Genomic DNA, 24,140 nt, shown 5'->3' on the forward strand with positions numbered 1-24,140 from the left:
AACTTGTTTTTGACAGGATTAGCATTTTCTTTGACTTTAATGAAATGCTGAAAATTGGTAATTCTGCCAAGACGCTCTTCAAAGACTTTACTGAACTTGGTTTCCCAATCATTGTGTGCTTGGTTACTAGAAAGGGAGTGAATGTCTTTAGTAGAATTAATGTGACTACTATTTGATTGTTTGTCGATAAAAACAGGATTGTCCAAACCAGGTTTGAGAGTTAAACCAAATTCAGCTTGGTGAATGAGACCAAGAACATTAATCCCTGTCTTGGGAACATATACTTTGCCTTTAATAGTTTTTCCTAAAACACTAATGGTGGCCCAAAAATACCCTAACAATTTAAATTTGCTTCCTTCAAAAGCTACAGTAAGAATATCAGGTGGTAATAAGATTTTTGAGACCAAAATCTTTGATACTTTTCTTGAGACACAATGGTGATGCAAGCTCCTGTGTCAACCAGAAGTTGAATTTGACTAATTTCAATAATAACATCAAATTCAGGATCAGGAATATGTTGAAGCTTTTCATTGCAGTTTTTAACTACAACAACATATTCCTGATTGGTAACATCATCATCCAATACATCATCACTGTCGTTAAGGACACATCTAAGATTCCTTTTTCTGTTACTCATACAAACTCAGATTTCTGCATCTTTGTAAATCTAAGATTCCTTTTTCTGTTACTCATACAAACTCAGATTTCTGTATCTTTGTAAAAAACTTGTATCTGTGGACTACTATATTCTTTGTTTTGGTAAAATGTTTGTCCAACTGTGCAACAGCTATTTCAAATTCGTCAGGGTCTTCAAATTCGGGTAGATCATGGGGGTCAATGATCAAATACATTTTGTCCTTCAACTCCTAGATAGTAGTACATTAGGTTCTTTTTCCTTTCAGGTCTGTACCTTTGACCATCAATTGCACCTAAGTATGCTTTGAAAGACCTAAACCATAACTTCCATTCTAGAGGAGGTTCTCCAGGATCTAGTCAGAAGGGCGCTGGTGCAACAACGCTCAGCATATTGATAAAAAAAAAAAAAGAAAAGAGTTGTGGAAAGAAAAAGAAGAAATAAGTACAAGGTAAGAGAAGAAAAGAAGCAAAAAAAAAAAATATATATATATATATTTTTAAATGTCAAGGAATCCACTACTTCTGCCAGTGAGCAGATAATGAGGAAATTAAGTCGTGTTGTAAAAAGAAGAAAAACAAAACTAACATTCCTCACAGTTAATAGTGAAGACCGACAAAGATAAAAATCACAGATGGCAGTACATTGTAATTGTTCTACATATAGAGTGAAAAAAAAATGAAATTACATTTAGTCACTAGATGGCAGTATTGTATTAGACTGAAGAGTGTATATTTCCTTTGAGAATTGAAAATGTCTTGAAATACTGGAGGTAAATTGACTTTCTTAAATACAAACACAGATGTTAATGAAAAGCTGTGCGCATCAGTGAATGTAGAATTCAGCTGTGAGCACTTTGCAGTTCTTTTAATGCCAAAGTTGTGTGGATAAATAAATAACACTCATAGAATCGAATAGAAATCTGTATATTCTCGTTCTCCGTGACCAAACTAAGATGAATGCCAAGGAAACGTAACGTGATAACAGCAAGTAGAATACTACTGTGCATGAAGCATTGCCGAAGTAAGGCGGCTCGCACCGTACATTCCTTGTGACGCTTGGACCTCGATCGCTAAACCCTTTGTGAGGTTCCACGACGTCATCATTCAGAGAAGACAGCGATAGAGTGAATACCTCAGATTCCAATGAGTCCGTGAAAAGAAGCCGCACAAGCACAATGAGGTAAGCCGTTTGCCTGACTGTTTTGAAAATTAAACGCTGAGGTATGAAGTGCAGCGAAAGGCGGCAAGGAGCTCTCCGACCTCAAAATTAAACGCTGTTCAGTCACTGAAAATTGAGGTGCAGCGAAGGGCGACAATGTACTCTCTGACCTTTACATGTTCTGCGGCAGTTTATGAATAGATCCAAGTTTTCCAATCGAAAAACAAAATGGGCATGTGTAGTATCCTCAGGATATACATATGTTCCTTTACTCCTCTGCATCTAGCTGCTCAGCCAGTGTGAGCGTTCTGGTTAGAATGTTAGTGTGAGTGGAATGCTTGGGTGCATGAGTGTTGTCAGTTGAGGATGGGCTGAGCAGCTGGGAGGCTGGTCCTGATTGGGCTTGATGTAACTTCTTAATAAACTACATCTACATTTACTTGGCCACGTCTACAGCATCTACTCGTGACTCCTGAACATGTGGGACCAGCTCACTACATCACGGGTCTCTATGGAATATTCAATCGTTTGTAGTAAATAAAAAAAAACAATTTACTCACGGTTGAGTGGCTGGCCAGCAAACAAGACACACAGGTTGTGGAAAATCAGGTGTCAGTGGCAAGTATCCCGTCCTCCGTCGCCACTGTAAAGACGAGGCAGAGGAGAAATAGTAGTTTCCACATATATGTATTGTCAAGGCAAGAGAGCCGTCCCAGCTGGCGCAGCCACAGCGCAGATAGCAACTGTCACTAACAGAACACCATAGTATGAACACTCCAGATGACGTCACAACCTTGCCATGATTCTACCAGCATCACCACAACATCATTATTCAGACATTACAGTAATACATGAATGAATGAATGTTGATTTCGTAGAGCATGAACTTTGCCCAAATGCGTCAAGGCGCTAGGGATAGAACCGGTGGTTGTAAGTTGCAAATTTGGGAAATAGCTGTTAAATTTTTAAGGCCTTATGAAACAGTAGATGCGAGTCTTGACAATAAATCAATCGATGGAGAGTATGCCAAAGTTTAGAGGCAGCAACAGAAAAGGCTCTTCCCCCTCCCCCACCTGGCCCTCCTGCACCTAGGAACTACTAGCCAGTTTGTTACTGACTGACCGCAGTTGTTTGTTGGGGTCATACGTTGGAAGAGTCTTTTAACACCTTCTGAACCACAATTATGCAGAGTCCTGTGGACAAGGCATAGGGCCTTGAACAGAATTCTCTTTTCTAGAGGTAGCCATTGTAGCTTACGAATAGATGCCGAAACTGGTTCTACATAGTTAGAAATTAATACAAAGCAATACAACATGAATAAATGTAAATATCCAAGCACCTCAATAACGCCTATGCAATATTCTAATATAATGAGAAGGCATAGTGATATCTAATAAACCGACATACATAAAAACAACAAATTAACACTGCCTACTCATTAATGTAAATATAGAAAATAAAATTCAACATAAGATTTCACAGCTGAAGTACTGTTAAATGAAATCACAAGTCAAATCAAAAGTCTAAAAAAATTTATCAAAATGTATGCCCAAAAAGATTCCCAAAAAAATGCAAAAATAACTACCCCAAAAATAGAACACCATGTGTGACTACAGTAGTCCCATGATAATATCAAAAACATGAAAAATATTACAAAACAAAGAAATACTCTAGGAGAGCTGAAAATCAGGTGGCCCGAGGCCATGACCCTTTTTACACCTCTCTGCATAGCAACTCTGTGGCGCCTACTGGAGGTACCAGGTGGGCTAGTTGGCCCCCAGGGACCCTCAGGAATGAAATGGAATTAATCCCCCACCTTAAAACCCACCACGTGGCGTGTTTGCACAGTGGTTCAGGGAGGAGGCGGGGCCTGATGTGACATGTGTGTACTTATCCAATCACTCCGCCAAAAGAAGGTCTGCTAACCTGCTAGAAGGGCAGGTCTTTATTCAACATTGTGCGTTTCCAGTTCTAAACTAGGGCCACCTGCTGCTATGAGCAGGCTTTCATGTTGTTTGCAAAGATATCTTGTACAATAAACCCTGTGCAACAAGGGATGAGCAGCTTGCACTGCTCTGGCTTGTGTCTACATCTCTGAGAGTTCAGTTTGATCAGCACTTGTTCAGTGGGGGCAAGGAGTATGTAAAGCTCCAAAGAGCCTGTGCACCCAAGCCTCAAACTGAGATCAAAACTGTCATGAAAAATAAATATTTGCGTAACATCATAAAGCTAAAATGTCCAGTGGCTGTGAGTGATTGTCTATTTTGCTATGAATTTTAAAACCCATCCACCCTCCTGGATTTAGCCATACCTTTATTGTTGGCGTCAATAGACAGGGTGACGTCAGATAAATCAGACAACTTAGGGTGTCTGTAGACCTCGAACAGCTTGGGGTAATGTTCATAGAGAGATGTGGCCAACCCAATCAGCAGTGACTTGTTGGAGTGGTGTTGAATTGGCTTTTGTTTGCTCACTTCTGGAACCCCAGAGCGGTGCAGAAGATCCTTCAACATTTGGTGAATTGAGTGGACCGCTGGAGAGCCTTCCGTGGAGAGTTTCAAAATTTCAGCACAGTCTTGCCCCAGTTTTTTTATCCGAGATGCTGGAGATGGCTCTGTATCCTGCTTTCCACTGCTCTCTTGCAGGAACTTGGAAAGAGCTCTGCGGAAGTGGTAGACCTTCGGTGCATCTTCTGGATCCATTGCTTTGTAATTTTTAGCCAAAAGGGTTTGGCTCAGGATGGAGATTCCAAATGTATTCAGTATTTTATTGCCGGGATAGTCTGCTGCAGCATATTGGCCTGGATGCTGCCTGGCCCACCACCAGGCATGGCCTCCAATGAGCAAGCCCCCTCCTTCAGCCACAAACTCATGGATTTTCTGTGCCTCACAATCACTGTACGATTGACAGCAGTAGACGCTAAGACTTGGGATCAGGTCAGAAATTTCACTTGGCAACTTGTTCTCATTGAGAAGATCATGGAGTCCCTTCAGACCACTCACCATGCCAATCTTCCCCTTCCTCCCTGCATCCAGCCAAGAAACTGCATTCAGGAGGAAGGTCTTAAGACAAGCTGAGTTTAGTTGGGTCTCATGGCCTGCCACGACAACACGGCCTTTACCATAGCGTGCCGCAGCCAGAAATGACCGATGCGAATCATCAAGTCCAACAGGGAAAGCTAGTAGCCCATGGACCAAGAGTTGGGAGGGTTCCCCTCCATTATTAATGTTCAGGTGTGTGACGCCATTTAGAAGATACCTCATATCTTTGGTGATGTCAATCCCATGTCTATGTAGAAAACAAGCTTTTTAAGACACAAGGGGGACCCAACAGATAGCTAAGTACCATGGGTATAACAACGTTATAGTGAACAGAAGGTCCTTAGCTTATTTCAGAATCAAAAACACAATACTGTATAGAAACACAATGGAAAACTATACGTTATAAAATTTCCAAACCCAGCCGGGAGAGGAGTTTATTTTATAAAGAAGCAATGTTCAATCCAACAATATAAACGTAATCACAAGACACAAGCCTGTGCCGTACATAAAAGAAGGAAAAAGAAAAATAGAATAAGAGTGAAAAGGGGTGTCTATCAGGCATAGAGCGAGAGCAAAGACAGGGCACTGTTGATAGGTAAAAAAATCGATAACAGTATCGCCTGGAGTGGAATATAAACAATCTTATCGGTCAGTATTGTAAATATGAACCCACTCATGGGTGTCGACGTTTCGATCCCTATTGCTCAATTAGATACAAGGGATCATCATCAGGACATTTGTAATGAACAGGACATGCCTGATTGTAAGGAAGCCTGTTTAGGAGAAACGAAGAGAAACAGAGATATTTCAAAAAACTTAAGAGCAGTTTGCAGACGTATGCCAACTATGCATCGAATACGCAGTGTGTGACCAAGTGCACGGTGTTTGTGACTTAATCAAGCATCAAATAACAGCATTTTCATACTCCTCGGAATCGCAGTGGCGTGCGTGAAGGGCTGCGAGGATCAGTCGTGACGTGATGGTGAACAATTCAATTTCTAGTCTACTCGGTACAAGGATTACTAACGTAGAGTGTCGGTATCATTTTCAAAAGTTGCGTGACTAAGGGCGAGTAGCAGAATTGGGGATAGCCTGTGGATTATAAGTAAAGTGGGAAGTATGCTAACCCTCGAGGATTTAATCCAAGGAGATACTGCTAAACAAGGAGTCAACAGGTTACCCCAAACCATAGTTTCCAATTAATAATACTAATCATCACCACGTACCACGCAGTAAATTGTCGTGGAGGTCTCTTCGGGGGACCGGAAGAGTTTTGTAATGGAGAATAATTCCAAAGTTTATTGTTATCAACCGCAAACGATGGCGCTGAAAACAGAAACGGGCATTTAGTATCAGGCTAAAGGGGTGCTAAGAATTAGGGCGGCACTCGGCGGAAGGGTCTTGCTTACCTTGATGTGCTCATCAGGGCAGACGGATAAGGAGATAAAAAGTTACCGTGTAGGCAGCAGAGGCCATACACGTGGGGTGCCAACAAGGTGGCTTTTCGACGCTGTAAAGGCAAGGGGTATATATAGATCAGTACATGTCATGGGGCGGGCCACGAACAGACATAAAGGAAGCTCCGCATTTACTTACTTAGTCCAGATGAGGACTCGTCTTTCCCGTGGCTTCTTGGTCGGTGCCGAATGCAAGTCAGTGGACTGCGAGCGCGCGCCGAGTTGTAAACAGCCGCGCTGGTCACATGACCTTCAATGCGAGTGCCATACTTGAGAGGCGAGTTGTCTACTGTGGGGGCCATCTTGGAATGGATAGATGGGCGGGCTAGTGGTGCCCGTGAGCGGGAGTGCAGGGACAAAATTAGGCGGTGATGGTGCCAAGGTGACTTTAGAAACGGTGAATAATATTAAATAAACACAACATAAATTAACCAGTTAGCAATTCACTTCCAGGAGGTCACATTTCTTATCTTCCAACCAGTCGATCATTTCAACATGGAGTATTCATTGCGCAACACTGACCATACAGAAAGGTCATTCCATTACTGTTTCATCTTATAGAGTCATTATTCATTGTTCAATCAAAGCAACGTGGTCCAGTCTTCACTTCGATTCAACCCTTTCTGAATGGTATTGAATTGAATGATGGATTTCAATTCCTCACGATTTAGTAACTGCTGTAGGTTGCCACCCCTTTGTGGTAGTTTGATGGATTTCAGGACTGTCCATTGGAGGTCGTCCGCTGTATGCTTCATGCTGGCATAATGTTCAACCAAGGGGGCATTAGGAGTACTACACCTAATGCGGCTTCGATGTTGACTTATTCTGGTCCTTATTTTTTGAGTAGTTTGGCCCACGTACATCAGAGGGCAAGGACATAAAATTGCATAAATCAAAGTGTGACTATTACAGTTTGTGAAGTCTCTTAATTCAATTGTGATGTTATTGTGACTAAACGTGCGCCCCTCAAGTGTCAAATCACACACAATACAATGTCCACATTTTACATGGCCCCTCAACGGGGGCAGGCCCCAGCTTGACTCAATCGTACCTGTCGGGGGTGGCGAAGGCAAGGCAGCTCGAACCAAATGGTCTTTTATATTTCTACTTTTCTTGAAAGCAAACAAAGGTTTATCAAACGTTAGCTGGCCTGAGTTTAGGGTTGGCCAGTAACGTAGAATTGTTTTACGGATTTTGTCAGAGACTGGGGAAAAAGTCGTGACACAGGCAATCCTGCCTGCACTAGGCCTAGTCTTGGGTTGGAGTAGAACCTCTCTAGGACAGTACCATGCACGTTTCGAGGCATTACGCACTATCCTGTTCGGGTAACCTCTTGATTTTAGTTTTGAGCACAGGATCCCTGCCTCTTTGAAGTAATCAATTTTAGCGGAACAATTCCTTCTAATCCGAAGGAACTGTGAATAGGGAAGTGAGTCTTTCAGGGCTTTTGGGTGATTACTATTGTACCTGAGTAAAGTATTTCGCTCGGTCGGTTTCCTATAGAGGCGAGTGAGTAACTCCCCTGTCTCATGATAAATCATGAGATCCAAGAATGGTATCTCTGTTTTGTGACTTGAGAGAGTGAACTGCAGATTGTCGCAATTGTTGTTCAACCAGTGTAGGAACGAATTCAAACCTTCTCTCTCAGAATTCCAAATTAGAAAAATATCATCTATGTACCGGCGCCAAATCCCAATGCTGGTTCTAAATGGATTTGTGTCAGCTAGGATTGTACCTGTCTCAAGTGCATCCATGTAAAGAATGGCCAGATGGGGAGCAAAAATCGCTCCCATCGAGCATCCCTTTATCTGTTGGTAGAAGGTCCCGTCAAAAATAAAAAAGTTTTTAGTAAGACAGAGTTCTAGCAATTGCAAAACGAACAATGTCGGTACCCTGTGTGGTCTAGGTCTGGAATCAAGTATTTTTTCAATGACACGTAGAGCCGCTCCCTGAGGAATATTAGTGTAGAGCGACTCTACGTCCAATGTGCATAGTGTTTGGTTATTAGGATCAAAGGGCTGGTGTTCCACAAGATTGATCATTTCCATGCTATCACGGACATAACAGCACGTCGAAGGCACAAAGTCCTTAATAAAAAAGTCCACATAGGACCCTAATGGTTCCAAAATAGAGCCGCAGGCCGACACTATTGGTCGGCCTGGTGGGTTCACAATATCTTTATGAACCTTGGGGAGGGTGTAGATGACTGGAAGACGAGGACACTTAACATTAAGGAAATTGAATTCCTTCTTGCTAAGAAAACCCTCATCCCGGGCAGCCGTGGTGATCTGTTTTATCAGGCCTTGGATTTCAACTGTTGGGTTGCGGCCAAGTCTCAAGTACGTAATATCCCTGGGATCTTTACGGATAATCCTAAATACATTACCAACTTCAGCCACATTGGGACCACATGTTCAATGTCCTATGTGGACTTTTTTATTAAGGACTTTGTGCCTTCGACGTGCTGTTATGTCCGTGATAGCATGGAAATGATCAATCTTGTGGAACACCAGCCCTTTGATCCTAATAACCAAACACTATGCACATTGGACGTAGAGTCGCTCTACACTAATATTCCTCAGGGAGCGGCTCTACGTGTCATTGAAAAAATACTTGATTCCAGACCTAGACCACACAGGGTACCGACATTGTTCGTTTTGCAATTGCTAGAACTCTGTCTTACTAAAAACTTTTTTATTTTTGACGGGACCTTCTACCAACAGATAAAGGGATGCTCAATGGGAGCGATTTTTGCTCCCCATCTGGCCATTCTTTACATGGATGCACTTGAGACAGGTACAATCCTAGCTGACACAAATCCATTTAGAACCAGCATTGGGATTTGGCGCCGGTACATAGATGATATTTTTCTAATTTGGAATTCTGAGAGAGAAGGTTTGAATTCGTTCCTACACTGGTTGAACAACAATTGCGACAATCTGCAGTTCACTCTCTCAAGTCACAAAACAGAGATACCATTCTTGGATCTCATGATTTATCATGAGACAGGGGAGTTACTCACTCGCCTCTATAGGAAACCGACCGAGCGAAATACTTTACTCAGGTACAATAGTAATCACCCAAAAGCCCTGAAAGACTCACTTCCCTATTCACAGTTCCTTCGGATTAGAAGGAATTGTTCCGCTAAAATTGATTACTTCAAAGAGGCAGGGATCCTGTGCTCAAAACTAAAATCAAGAGGTTACCCGAACAGGATAGTGCGTAATGCCTCGAAACGTGCATGGTACTGTCCTAGAGAGGTTCTACTCCAACCCAAGACTAGGCCTAGTGCAGGCAGGATTGCCTGTGTCACGACTTTTTCCCCAGTCTCTGACAAAATCCGTAAAACAATTCTACGTTACTGGCCAACCCTAAACTCAGGCCAGCTAACGTTTGATAAACCTTTGTTTGCTTTCAAGATAAGTAGAAATATAAAAGACCATTTGGTTCGAGCTGCCTTGCCTTCGCCACCCCCGACAGGTACGATTGAGTCAAGCTGGGGCCTGCCCCCGTTGAGGGGCCATGTAAAATGTGGACATTGTATTGTGTGTGATTTGACACTTGAGGGGCGCACGTTTAGTCACAATAACATCACAATTGAATTAAGAGACTTCACAAACTGTAATAGTCACAATTTGATTTATGCAATTTTATGTCCTTGCCCTCTGATGTACGTGGGCCAAACTACTCAAAAAATAAGGACCAGAATAAGTCAACATCGAAGCCGCATTAGGTGTAGTACTCCTAATGCCCCCTTGGTTGAACATTATGCCAGCATGAAGCATACAGCGGACGACCTCCAATGGACAGTCCTGAAATCCATCAAACTACCACAAAGGGGTGGCAACCTACAGCAGTTACTAAATCGTGAGGAATTGAAATCCATCATTCAATTCAATACCATTCAGAAAGGGTTGAATCGAAGTGAAGACTGGACCACGTTGCTTTGATTGAACAATGAATAATGACTCTATAAGATGAAACAGTAATGGAATGACCTTTCTGTATGGTCAGTGTTGCGCAATGAATACTCCATGTTGAAATGATCGACTGGTTGGAAGATAAGAAATGTGACCTCCTGGAAGTGAATTGCTAACTGGTTAATTTATGTTGTGTTTATTTAATATTATTCACCGTTTCTAAAGTCACCTTGGCACCATCACCGCCTAATTTTGTCCCTGCACTCCCGCTCACGGGCACCACTAGCCCGCCCATCTATCCATTCCAAGATGGCCCCCACAGTAGACAACTCGCCTCTCAAGTATGGCACTCGCATTGAAGGTCATGTGACCAGCGCGGCTGTTTACAACTCGGCGCGCGCTCGCAGTCCACTGACTTGCATTCGGCACCGACCAAGAAGCCACGGGAAAGACGAGTCCTCATCTGGACTAAGTAAGTAAATGCGGAGCTTCCTTTATGTCTGTTCGTGGCCCGCCCCATGACATGTACTGATCTATATATACCCCTTGCCTTTACAGCGTCGAAAAGCCACATTGTTGGCACCCCACGTGTATGGCCTCTGCTGCCTACACGGTAACTTTTTATCTCCTTATCCGTCTGCCCTGATGAGCACATCAAGGTAAGCAAGACCCTTCCGCCGAGTGCCGCCCTAATTCTTAGCACCCCTTTAGCCTGATACTAAATGCCCGTTTCTGTTTTCAGCGCCATCGTTTGCGGTTGATAACAATAAACTTTGGAATTATTCTCCATTACAAAACTCTTCCGGTCCCCCGAAGAGACCTCCACGACAATTTACTGCGTGGTACGTGGTGATGATTAGTATTATTAATTGGAAACTATGGTTTGGGGTAACCTGTTGACTCCTTGTTTAGCAGTACCTCCTTGGATTAAATCCTCGAGGGTTAGCATACTTCCCACTTTACTTATAATCCACAGGCTATCCCCAATTCTGCTACTCGCCCTTAGTCACGCAACTTTTGAAAATGATACCGACACTCTACGTTAGTAATCCTTGTACCGAGTAGACTAGAAATTGAATTGTTCACCATCACGTCACGACTGATCCTCGCAGCCCTTCACGCACGCCACTGCGATTCCGAGGAGTATGAAAATGCTGTTATTTGATGCTTGATTAAGTCACAAACACCGTGCACTTGGTCACACACTGCGAATTCGATGCATAGTTGGCATACGTCTGCAAACTGCTCTTAAGTTTTTTGAAATATCTCTGTTTCTCTTCGTTTCTCCTAAACAGGCTTCCTTACAATCAGGCATGTCCTGTTCATTACAAATGTCCTGATGATGATCCCATGTATCTAATTGAGCAATAGGGATCGAAACGTCGACACCCATGAGTGGGTTCATATTTACAATACTGACCGATAAGATTGTTTATATTCCACTCCAGGCGATACTGTTATCGATTTTTTTACCTATCAACAGTGCCCTGTCTTTGCTCTCGCTCTATGCCTGATAGACACCCCTTTTCACTCTTATTCTATTTTTCTTTTTCCTTCTTTTATGTACGGCACAGGCTTGTGTCTTGTGATTACGTTTATATTGTTGGATTGAACATTGCTTCTTTATAAAATAAACTCCTCTCCCGGCTGGGTTTGGAAATTTTATAACGTATAGTTTTCCATTGTGTTTCTATACAGTATTGTGTTTTTGATTCTGAAATAAGCTAAGGACCTTCTGTTCACTATAACGTATGTAGAAAACAAGAACACAACCAACTCAGCATGTGCACTGTGGAAAACACAACACAATCATGACGGCATGGGCACTTTGGGAAACACAAAACAACCATATCAACATGTGGACTGCGGGAAACACAACACAACAATCTTAGCATGTGCACTGTGGAAACCAACAACACAATGATTTCAGCATGTGCACTCTGAAAAACAACAACACAATCAGCTCAAAGTGCAATTGTTGTACAGGAGCAGTAAATCATCTCAAAGTGTGCATTATATAACACAAGAAGACTATGCACATTGTGAAAAATAAATATGCAGTCATCTCAGAGTCTTTACTAAAGGTAATCAACAACAGCATCATCCCAGGGTGTGCACTAATGAAAAACATAACCCTGTCATCTTTCTGTGTGCACTATATATTACAACAAGACTGTGAAAAGCATCATCTCAGAGTGTTCACCACAGGGAAACAACCACACACCTTATCTTATTGTGCTCTAATGAAAACAGTAGCAGTCACTGTAGTGTGTGCGATCTGGAAAACAACAGGAGAGTACTGCAAAATCATCTAAAAATCTGCATTAACAAATAACAGCAACACAATAATATCAAACTGGGCACTTTGAAACCAGCATAATATTTCTAATTTCTAATTTAAAATGCTTGTAAAGCGCAGCATACACCTTGCGGTTTCTTGGCGCTGAAGGTTCAGTGGCTGAGGGGAAGGAAGACCGGGGAGAAAATTTAGGCGGGGAAAGCCTGGCTAAATAGGAAAGTTTTCAAATCTCCACGGAAAGAAAGGTACTGAGTTGCGGAGCGGAGGTTATCAGGGAGAGAGTTCCAAAAGGAAGGGGCCAGAGTAGAGAAATTGGATCCACCCCATTTTTTGCGCGAGAAACGGGGGATCAGGAGAAGGGACTTGGAGGAGGACCGGAGATTTCTTGCGGGGACGTAGGGTTTGATAAGTGAAGTGATGAAAGCAGGGGCAGTGCCCTGACGGGCCTGGAAAACCATGCACCCGATTTTGAAGAGGGAACGTTGTTTCACGGGGAGCCAGTGGAGTTTCTTTAGGAGGGGGGTGGAGTGGTGATAACGTGGGAGGCCAAATATCAGTCTGGCCGCCTGGTTCTGGATGGCTTGGAGTCTACGCAAACTATAGGCAGGGATGCCATGGAAAAGAGCGTTGGCGTAGTCCAAACGCGAGATTACCAGGGCGGCCATGATGGTCTTGAGGGCCTGAGGGGTGAAGAAGCGGGAGACAGAGCGGATAGTTCGAAGAGTGAGGAAACAGGAGGAGACCACGGAGCTGATGTGAGAGTGAAGAGTGAGCTGATTGTTCATTTTTACACCCAGTGTTTTGACAGTGGTGGAGGGGGAGGGTGCAGGGCCAAGAGAGGGGGGCCAGAAAAGAGAGTTCCAGGGACTGGACGAACCACCAGTGAGAACCAGCTCAGTTTTATCAGGGTTCAGTTTAAGGTGGTTGTGATTCATCCAGTCCCTGATGAATGTCATAGTAGACTGGAAATTGGAGACCGAGAGAGAAGAGGGGGACAGATCAAAGATGAGCTGGAGGTCATCCGCGTAGTTAAAGACGGTGACCTCCAACTGCTGGAGAGCAAAGATGAGAGGAAAGATATAAAGGTTAAAGAGAAGAGGGGAGAGAGAGGAACCCTGGGGAACACCACAAGTGACAGGGAGGGGAGTGGAGGTGAAGTCGCCTAGACGGACCGCCTGGGTGCGGTCCCTCAGAAAGGAGGAGAGCCAGACAAGGGCTGATCCCCCGATGCCAGCCGCCTTGACACGGGTGAGTAGGATGGTATGGTCCACCGTGTCAAAGGCGGCGGAAAGATCGAGGAGGACCAGTGCCTGGTGGTTGTTGTCATCCATGCCCTTTCTGAGGTTGTCTAGGACGGCGACTACGACCGATTCTGTTGAGTGCCTGGGGCGGAATCCTGCCTGACGAGAAGCCAGCCCCCCATTCGCCTCAATGTGGGTGCTCAGAGCCGCGGTAACATGGCGTTCCATCACCTTGCCCAGAAAGGGCAGCAGGGAGATGGGGCGAAAGTTGGACGAGATAGAAGGGTCCGAGCCGGGTTTCTTCAGCAGGGGTACTATGGTGGCTGCTTTTAGTACCGGGGGCACCACACCCTGTGCCAAGGCGCTGTTGAGGAAGGCAATCGGGGGATCAGGGCAGCTAGAATAGATTTGCTGTAGGATGCGAGCAGGGCAGACATCCGCCGGTGACCCAGATTTAACTTTGGGAAGGATCGACAGAAAGGATTCCTGAGTGAAGGGAGGGATGACAGTGAGATGATTTTGAACTGGGGGGGGGGAGGGATCGACGAAGGTAGGCGAGGGTAGAGGGATATTGGCCTTGATATTGGTGATCTTATCCACGAAGTAGTTGTTTAATTGGTCGCAGAGAAGCTGGGAAGGAGGGATTTGGGGCGAGGCTCGATCTGAGAACGCCAGGTCGTTTACGATGTCAAAAATAGCCCTGGGTTTGTTGGCGGCCGACATTATTCTCGTAGAGAAGTAGTCGGTCTTAGCAGCTAGAATTGCTGATTTGTAATCAGCCAACAGTGTCAGAAAGTGGGTTTTTAATAACGGGCAGTAGTTCTTCCTCCACTGCCTCTCCGCCCTCCGAACGCTCAGCTTAAGTTCTTTTAGATGGTCGTTAAACCATCGGTTAGAGTCCTTAAGCCGGCGGATGGAGATGCGTCGTAAGGGGGCCTCTGAGTCACAGGCTCCAGCCAGCCAGGTGTTAATGGCCTTGGCCTGTGAGGCCGATGATAAGCCAGAGAGGGGGGGGGTGGAATTGTGAAGCAGGGAGGTCAGGGAGGGGAGATCCAGCCTGTTCCAGTTCCGCGCCCAGGTGTTTTTGGCAAGCGGGGTTTTGGGGGATGAGTTGTGGGGGATGGTGAAAGAGATGAGGGCATGATCGGACCAAGGGCAAGGGGAGACCGCCACCGAAGCCAGAGGGAGGTTAAGAGCCCAGACCTGATCAAGTGTGTGCCCGTGAGAATGAGTGGGGACAGAAATGTGTGGGACAAAGTTGAGGGAAGACAGAGATTCGGTAAATTCTTTTGAGGCGGAGCACTCGTGTGGGTCTGAGGGCCAGTAATTAAAATCCCCCAGCACCAAAACCGAGGCAAAGTTGACCGCCAGATTTGCCAACAGGTCTTGGAAGGCAGGTAGAAATGAAGGCGAGGGCTGAGGGGGGCGGTACATGAGGAGACAAGTGATGGGAGGGGCGGTCTGGAGGGAACGGGCCACCAGGAAGTCGACAGGGGCCATAGGGGGAGAGGGAAGTAACTGGAAGTGCAGGTCTGACCTAGTAATTAGTGCGACCCCACCGCCCGCCCTGCCGGCCGGTCGATCGGCACGTAGGGCCACGTAAGACGGTGGAAGGGTGGCCAGGAGAGCGGGAAGGGAGGTATCGCAATACCAGGTCTCGGTCAAGAGCAGTAGGTCAGGTTTCTCGGTATCGAGTAGGACGAACAGCTCGTGGTGATGCTTGACCGCCGACCTGGTATTGAGTAGAATAACGGACAGAGCTGGGGTGGAGGGGGGTGGGTCAGGGCAGGGGAGGCAGGGTGGGAGGGGAGATTGCGGCGGGGAGTGCGGCAGTGCAGGGAGGGTGGGGGCAAGGCCCAATGAATCGACGAGTCTACGGACAGGGTCCGGAAGTGGCCAGGTGCCTTGGAGGGCGATAAGGTCTTTGGAGGAATATGATATAATTTGGGCATAGCGTCGTGCCCCTTGCCCCGTTCGGCCGCGGACGGGCGCAGACGGGCTTGACTTGTGCGCGACTTCGGCGCGAAGTCGGCGCTCCCGCTGCGCTCGTCCGCTGCGCGTTCTATATTGACACATAGATAAAGGCGGCCGTAAGGGCGGGAAGGGGCGTGGCCTGGAGGTGGGCGTGGCCAGCCGTTGGGAGGGCGTCACGTGAGCGATGGATCCGCTGCACGGAGCCCTCGATGTGCAAGTCAGCAAATAGCAGCAGGTAAGGTATAAAAACACAAGTTACACACTTTAAAATACAGCGTCTCCCGGCTTCCGCCTCAGGAGCATAGAACCAAATGAGCGCTCGCTAGCTGGCGCTTAAGAAGGGCGGGAAGGGGCGTGGCCTGGAGGTGGGCGTGGCCAGCCGTTGGGAGGGCGTCACGTGAGCGATGGATCCGCTGCACGGAGCCCTCGATGTGCAAGTCAGCAAATAGCAGCAGGTAAGGTATAAAAACACAAGTTACACACTTTAAAATACAGCGTCTCCCGGCTTCCGCCTCAGGAGCATAGAACCAAATGAGCGCTCGCTAGCTGGCGCTTAAGAAGGGCGGGAAGGGGCGTGGCCTGGAGGTGGGCGTGGCCAGCCGTTGGGAGGGCGTCACGTGAGCGATGGATCCGCTGCACGGAGCCCTCGATGTGCAAGTCAGCAAATAGCAGCAGGTAAGGTATAAAAACACAAGTTACACACTTTAAAATACAGCGTCTCCCGGCTTCCGCCTCAGGAGCATAGAACCAAATGAGCGCTCGCTAGCTGGCGCTTAAGAAGGGCGGGAAGGGGCGTGGCCTGGAGGTGGGCGTGGCCAGCCGTTGGGAGGGCGTCACGTGAGCGATGGATCCGCTGCACGGAGCCCTCGATGTGCAAGTCAGCAAATAGCAGCAGGTAAGGTATAAAAACACAAGTTACACACTTTAAAATACAGCGTCTCCCGGCTTCCGCCTCAGGAGCATAGAACCAAATGAGCGCTCGCTAGCTGGCGCTTATTTGTCTTTCCAACATCTGTATAGTGGTTTTCCAGCCCCTCTTCTCCTCAGAGACACAATTATTTTCTGACCTGCATGGATTTTTACTTTCCCTTCACCTTTTACCAAGGTCAAACGCCCCTGCTTTATTTCAAGTCCTGCTACGGACAGATTTAGCTGTCTGTTGCAGACCTTCTCTTTCCAATATTTTGCCATATATTTACGCATGTACAGTGGTCTTTGGTCCATTATCTTTCTCCTGATTGGATGGCTTTGCTGTATACTTTAGATCCCTAATGTTCATTTGAATGTTTGCATCTTTATTCTTCTGTTTTTCCCACCCAGGGATGGATAGGTCATGTTACAACGCATACGATACATTGCATGCCATTACAACGCAAGTCGTTACAACGACTTGCAGTAGGAGGCGCTCTGGATTTTGGAATAGTATAATTTACTATTCCAACTCCAGTCTGTGCAACAGTAGGGTAGGAGTTGGATTTTAAATCCAACACCTTCTGCCCCCTACAGCAAGTTGTTGTAACGACTTGCATTATAATGATTTGCTTTGTAACAATGCGGTTGTTGTAATGACTGCGTTGTAATGGCATGAGAGTATCGCATGTGTTATAAACAATGTTTCCCCCAGGAATACTTCGGCCTTTTACTGATCTTGGACTGAATAAATTGCATCCTTCCCAGTGATTAATTTGTAAAGTAGTAAGTGCTGGTGCTCAAGCTTTTCCTCATTAGCCCGCGGCCAGCGCTACTGAGTGTTGGCTGATTAGCAAGTGTGTTCTGTCTTGACTCCACCTCATGCCTCTGTAATCCACCACCAGACACTCCCTGCCCTATATCTCACTGCAGGGTACTGCTGTCATTCGCTGTCACGGGTTCCATCTTTCTCTTCATCTTCTTTCCCTCTTGTGTGTTTTTCCCTTTTTTCTGCTGCGTCAAAATCTATTGAAGAAAATATGTCCCGGTCCCCAAAGATGAGTGTCATGGGCCCCCCTTCAACCACTGACTCCCATTGAGCACTGATCCTGCCACTATACTCTATCGCCCCAAGCAGGGAAGTCCATCACGGTGGTGATTGGTCTACCCTGCGTTTTGGCTGGAAGGGGGTTGTGTTGGACTTGGCCCTTATGTCAGGGACTACCCAGTTGGGCTAGGTTCCCGTGTAGTGACCATGGTGACACCACTTCTGTTCTGGGGGATCTTTGCGCACTGTCAGGTGGACAGGGGACGGGAGATCTGTGCCAGACAGACAGTCACATGACACATGGGTCCTGTGTCAGCCTCAGGGGGATGGCGTGTGAATCCCCAGAAGTCCTGGAGTGCCAGGCAATTGTTCCACCAAAGGTTTTAGACCAGAGGTTGGGAGGCCAGGTTCAGGATCAGCCTGACCTGAAGGGTAGGACGACTGTAACCAGTGTACTGACCGGTTCTTCTTCCAGAGGAACTTCTCCAGTTGGGAGAGGGCAGACCACTGGAAGGGGGTGCAGAGGGTGGGAGAGCCCACCTCCGACCCCGGTGCAACTTGAGTGGATAAGCCCTGGGTTGGAATGGCGTTCTAGGTGTACCCCTCGTCGGAGTGGAGGAACCCTAGAAGAAGAGGTAGGGGGAGGATAGCCTTCCCCGAGACTCCTGGTCCGCCTGAGGTTGTAGGCCCTAGGCTGGAGAACCAGTGGCAGTCTAGTCCTGTCTTGCAGACAGGAAGAGTGGAGAATGGCTCCTATGTGCCAGGGGTTACTACCCCCCGCTCTGCGAATAGGCAAGGACCGGTGGCACCCGGGTGGCCAAGGGCCTGGTCCTGGCCGCGGACAGCTTGGGAGTACCAGTGGGGTAGCCCAGTTGGTCCAGACAGTTGTTTTAGAAGGAATCCCAGGGGTTTACCATGGCGTAGAACAGGAGGGTGTCCCTGCAGTTGCGGGCCCGCGTCCGTGTTCTATCGCCCCAAGCAGGGAAGTCCATCACAGTGGTGATTGGTCTCCCCTGCGTTTTGGCTGGAAGGGGGTTGTGTTGGACTTGGCCCTTATGGCAGGGTCACCCCTAGACTTTTTGCTGGTAATGGTGACCTGGTGATGGTGATTTTTGGGTTCTGCGCACTTTCACTGTGTCCCAGTGGAAAGTGCGTGCGCACTTTGAGTGCATGTGATGAGCTAGGCCTGCCCTCCGATAGGAATGCATGGGGAATGTATGTGTCCCTGGTAGTTCCTGATGCGTGGGGAGTGCGGGCTCGAGTTTGGTATGTGTGAACTCGTGGGAGGGAATGCTGCACGATGGTATGTGCGGCTTGTATGTGTCTAGTGGGGAAGCGCCACTTCTATTTTTTTTTTTTATATTTTTATTGAATAATTTTTTTCCCCTTTTTTACATACAGGGCACGGCAATATATTACATATAACAAAGACATATCAGACATTTAGAGATAGGGGTACAGTAATTTTAAGTCCACACAAAATTGGGAAGTATCCCACCAACTAAGCAAGGCAACAAAAAACATAAACATAAATTAAACAGTTTGATACACATTAGACATATATATTGTTCAAGCCTTTCAATCTATACTCTCTTCTTTCCAACGAGTAATAGGATCCCAAATCTGTTTGCCAAGTTTCCTTCCCTTTTTCCGCTTCCTTGCATAAATCTCAATCTCCAAATTATATATCGTTAATAATTTAGCCAACCATTGATGAAATGACGGTGGCAAAGGGTCCAGCCATACAGATGCAATGCAAAATCTCATGACTGACATAGCTAAAAATATAAAAGATTCCCCTCCGCCAAGCTGTTGTCCCTCCTCCTCCTCCTCTACACCCAAAAGAATTATTGAGGGTGTTAGAGGAATATCTGTTCCTAATACTTGATTTAAAAAACCCTCGATGTCTTTTATGAGCAAGTGCCACTTCTAGACATGGCTGTGTGTGTGCAGTGAGGGTGCTGGAGCGTGATTGGCTGGAGCTGGCTGGCTTGCCAGGCTCCAGGAAGGCTGGATGAGTCTGCCCGGTGGTGAGTGGGAGATTAGCATGCTGATGGCTGGGGAGGAGTGTACCTGTGTCCTGAATGGGACTGGGCTTTCCCCATCGATGCTGGCTCCGCCCCCTGTGGTGCGTCTAATGACCCTAGCCCTGCCAATGAATGAAAAGGGTAATTGAGCACATCCAGGGTGCTCCAAAACCATCTGCGACTGGTTTCTCCCCCACCCTGCACCTACAGACAAAGGAATGTGGTGTATAAAAATGGGGCTGTGTCCCCACACAAACTGTTCTCTTCCAGGATCCTGCCAGAGGGGGCTGCTGCTGCTGCTGGGCCAGAGGACCGCCACTTGGACTGTCTCCCTGCCTGGAGACCCAGTGAGCTGGCTCTGGTCCCAGCCTTGCCCCCCTACCTTGCTGAAGGACTTTGCCTGGACTTTGCTGGCTTCCAGGGCCTGGAAGCGCTGCATCTTGACCTCTAGCGCTTGAGAGCACTCAATTCTGCCCCTAAGCGCTTGGGAGCGCTTTTTGCACAGCCGGTGCCCACCCGGCATTTGCCCGTCTATTTTGCTGATTTTGAAGCCCCTGGCGAGTGCCCACCTCGCTAGGGACCTTGCCGCTATTTGTTGGTGGCCCCCAGATCGAGTGCCCACCTCGATTTATTGTTTATTAAAGCCAGTGCCCACCCGGCATTGCCCCGTGTTTTCACCGCCGCCAGCCCCGCCTCCCTACCCCAGGGCCGCGCTGCGATTGGCTGCAGCCGCGACCCGGAAGTCAGGCAGGCCGGGGGGCGGGACATCGAGACAACCGGAAGCGGACGGGAAGCCACCCCGCGCTCCGGTGAGAGGAGAAGCCGGCGTCTTTCCTTTCCACCTCCCCCGGGCTCCCAAAGTGAGGGAGAGCCCAGGAGAGAGAGAGAGAAGTGTGCAGAGAGCTCTCGTGAAGCCGCCCGGCGGACCGAAGCAGAGGCAGAGGAGCCGGTACTGGCTGGTGAGTACAGCTGGGTCCGGTGCTGTGCTGGCGAGCCCCCGAAGGGTCAGGGGGCATTTCTTTAGAGCCGGAGAGGCTCTACCTTGTCGGGGCATATTGTCGGTGCCCGTGCCCCCCCCCCTACGGTGTTCAGAGCCTGCGAGGCTCACGGGCATTTTCTGTTTGCAAGCCACGAGGCTCTTGGGGGCATAGTATTTGTTTAGAACCACGAGGGCTCTGGGGCCATTTCCTTATTTTGAGTCCCCAGGAGAGGGATTCCAACGGTGGGGGCCATTTTGTACGCAGAGCCACGAGGGCTCCAGGCGGCATTCCTCAAGTTTCCTTTGTGGTGGGTCCTGGGTGTTGTTGCTGGGGTGCGTGCGCAAATACTTAACTTACATCGCCTCCAAATTTAGCCTTGCTGCTCGCGCCACATTACCTAGAGGGTGAGCAGGGGTTATCTTGGCGTGTAACTCCCTTGCCCTGACTTGGGAGTGGTGGTCTCTGACTGACTTTGGCGCAAGCCCTGGCCAGCCCGGGGTCTCATTTCTAACACTATTTAATTGTTTCCCTCTGTTCCTGTCCCTCCCCTGCTTTACAGCATTTGCATTGCATGGCTGTCATGTTAGGTGGTAGTGGTTACTTCACAACCACTTTCTACAATCAAACTTTAAGTAAATCTTACTGTTGCTGAAACAGAAGATTGCTTGTACATGCAAGTGAGCGAATTTAGGTAGGATTTTAGAATGATTTCTTGCAGAACATACAGGAATACATTTAAAGCCATGATAATAAATATTATTATTGCTATCAAGTGGTACAATATTTTCTTGGGACATGAAAAATCACCACAATTCATACAATGTTGCAGGCATGCCCACTCTGCAATCTGACCTGCTGAAATGAAAAGAACAGTCAGCATGTCGCAATGTTTGTACCTTCAATTGACTTAGAGCTTCTACTTGACCTTTCAGAAGTGAAAGCTGGGGGGACGGAGCTTGAGTGGCGCTGAAGTGTGGAGTGCAGCAGAGAGCAGAGTGTGGGTGGTGTGGCGCAGAGTGTGTTTGGAGTGGGGCAGAGCATAGAGCAGAGTGCCTGCAGTGAGGCATGGAGCAGAGAGCTGAGTGTGTGTGGTGTGGCCAGAGTGTGTGTGGTGTGGTGCAGAGTAGAGTGTGTGCGGTGTGAGGCAGAGCATAGAGCAGAGTGCATGCGGTGTGGCATGGAGCTGAGAGCGGAGTGAGTGCATGCAGTGTGGCATGGAGAAGAGCAGTGTGCCATGTTGCAGTGTGGCATGGAGCAGAGAGGAGAGAGTGTGCTGGGAGACATGGAGAAAAGAGTAGAGTGTGTGTACTGTAGCCTGGAGCAGAGTGTATGCTGTGTGGTGCAGAGCATAGAGCAGACTGCGTGCAGTGAGGCATGGAGCAGAGAGCAGAGTGCGTGCAGTGTGGCACGGAGTAGAGATCAGAGTGCGTACAGTGTGGCATGGAGCAGAATGTGTGCGGTGTGGCATGGAGCAGAGAGCAGAATGTGTGCGGTGTGGCATGGAGCAGAGAGCAGAATGTGTGCGGTGTGGCATGGCATGGAGCAGAATGTGTGCGGTGTGGCATGGAACAGAGAGCAGAGTGCGTGCAGTGTAGCCTGGAGCAGAGTGCATGCTGTGTGACGTGGAGCATAGAGCAGAGTGCGTGCAGTGTAGCCTGGAGCAGAGTGCATGCTGTGTGACGTGGAGCATAGAGCAGAGTGCGTGCGGGGTGGCATGAAGCAGAGAGCAGAGTGCGTGCAGTGTAGCCTGGAGCAGAGTGCGTGCTGTGTGACGCGGAGCATAGAGCACAGTGCGTGCGGGGTGGCATGGAGCAGAGTGTGTGTGGCGTGGCATGGAGCAGAGAGCAGAGTGCGTTTGGTGTGGCATAGAGCAAAGTGTATGTGGTGTGGCGCAGAACAGTGTGTGTGCTGTGTGGTGTGGAGCATAGAGCAGAGTGCGTGCGGTGTGGCATGGAGCAGAGAGTGTTCGGTGTGGCACGGAGCTGAGTACGTGCTGTGTAGCACGTAACAGCGTGCGTGCTGTGTGGCGCGAAGCATAGAGCAGAGTGCATGCTGTGTGGCATGTAGCAGAGAGCAGAGTGTGTGCGTTGTGGCATAGAGCAGTGAGCAGAATGCTTGTGGTGTGTCAAGGAGCAGAGAGCAGAGTGTGTGTGGTGTGCTGCGCTGTAGAAGTCACCAGACACAGACTGCTTATGGAGTGAGAGGAGGCTATTTGGACAGTAGATGGTTGTAGGCAGCTGTCATCCCTGCCTGCAGGGCCCACCATGGCCATGGGCAAGCTGGGCCCTGGCCCTTGGCACCAATGTTTTGATGGGTGCAGCAGGGAGCTGCCGGATTTTTATGTCATGCAAACAGCAGCTTTTCCATCCCATTTGCTTTCTATCGGGTCCTGTTAAAGATTTTGTAATCATAATCAGCCATTAATTCACCTCAGTCTAATTGTTAGACCCCCCCATCAACACCCTGACCTCCCCCATCTTACACCTCCTGCCGTCAAAGCGCAGCGACCCCCAGCCTGTATAATAAAGACCACATTTTCATTCTGCCCAGGGCGCTGTCCGGATCAATCCGATTTAGGCCGTCCCTGCTGGTGCCTTATATACCGGACTTGTAAAAACTACAGGAGTAAGGACCCATCAGGTGCGTTGGGATTGGGGTAAGTAGTATATAGTAAACATAGGATATCCCAACTGGTATTATTTCAAGACAAATACACTGGATAAGTAAAAAACATTATCAGAGAGGGAAAAAAGGAGACTCATATGGAGTTATGAATGTGCACATGGCATCATGTTTATCCAAAGCAAACAAACGGAATTCACAGTTATATCAGCACTGTAAGTAAATAAATAAAAAACAACCCAAATTGTACTTGGTGCTTCTGAGGGTGCAAGTGAGGTGCACGGTGGCGATGCAAGTGACAATGTGCAGGGCACAGACGGCGCAAAGTGACTGGTGTAAGAATATGTACAATGAATAAAGGCAACAATCTAGTTTCTGTTGAGTTGTGGTCTAATTTGTTCTGAAACCCTCGAATTTTTTTTTTTAAAAACAGACCCCAGATCCCTCAACTGCTGGAACATTCTGTGAGGAGAAAGTTCAACCTTATGGAAGTCTTTGTTTAGGAGAATTCCAATCGTTTGAATTCAAAATTCCCCATTATACTGTGGATTCACCCGAGTTCGATCATGCAACTGCCTACATAACTCAGTCAGGTAAGCACATGATTTATATTAAACATTTGCATGTCCTACTGGTAAATAGCATGCTCCCTGCCTTCTTGGGAAATTAGGCACTACTCATATAGATAGGGAAAACTATTTATAAGTGTGCCTAGATTTTTACAAAAAACATGAAGAGTAACACAGTAAAGCCTTGGAAGTGCTGCAGTACTTTAAAAAGTTACAAAATGAAAAACACGGTGTAGTACACTATATTTTGAAAATATA

The 24,140-nt window shown here is 47.3% G+C and overlaps 1 pseudogene; it reads right to left on the reverse strand.

The window, feature by feature from the left end:
* LOC144772190 (TRPM8 channel-associated factor homolog) overlaps positions 1 to 24,140 on the reverse strand; it is a 155,699-nt pseudogene that overhangs the window by 99,859 nt on the left and 31,700 nt on the right.

The sequence above is a fragment of the Lissotriton helveticus genome, chromosome 8, assembly GCF_964261635.1.
Source record: "Lissotriton helveticus chromosome 8, aLisHel1.1, whole genome shotgun sequence".
Classification (NCBI taxonomy): domain Eukaryota; kingdom Metazoa; phylum Chordata; class Amphibia; order Caudata; family Salamandridae; genus Lissotriton; species Lissotriton helveticus.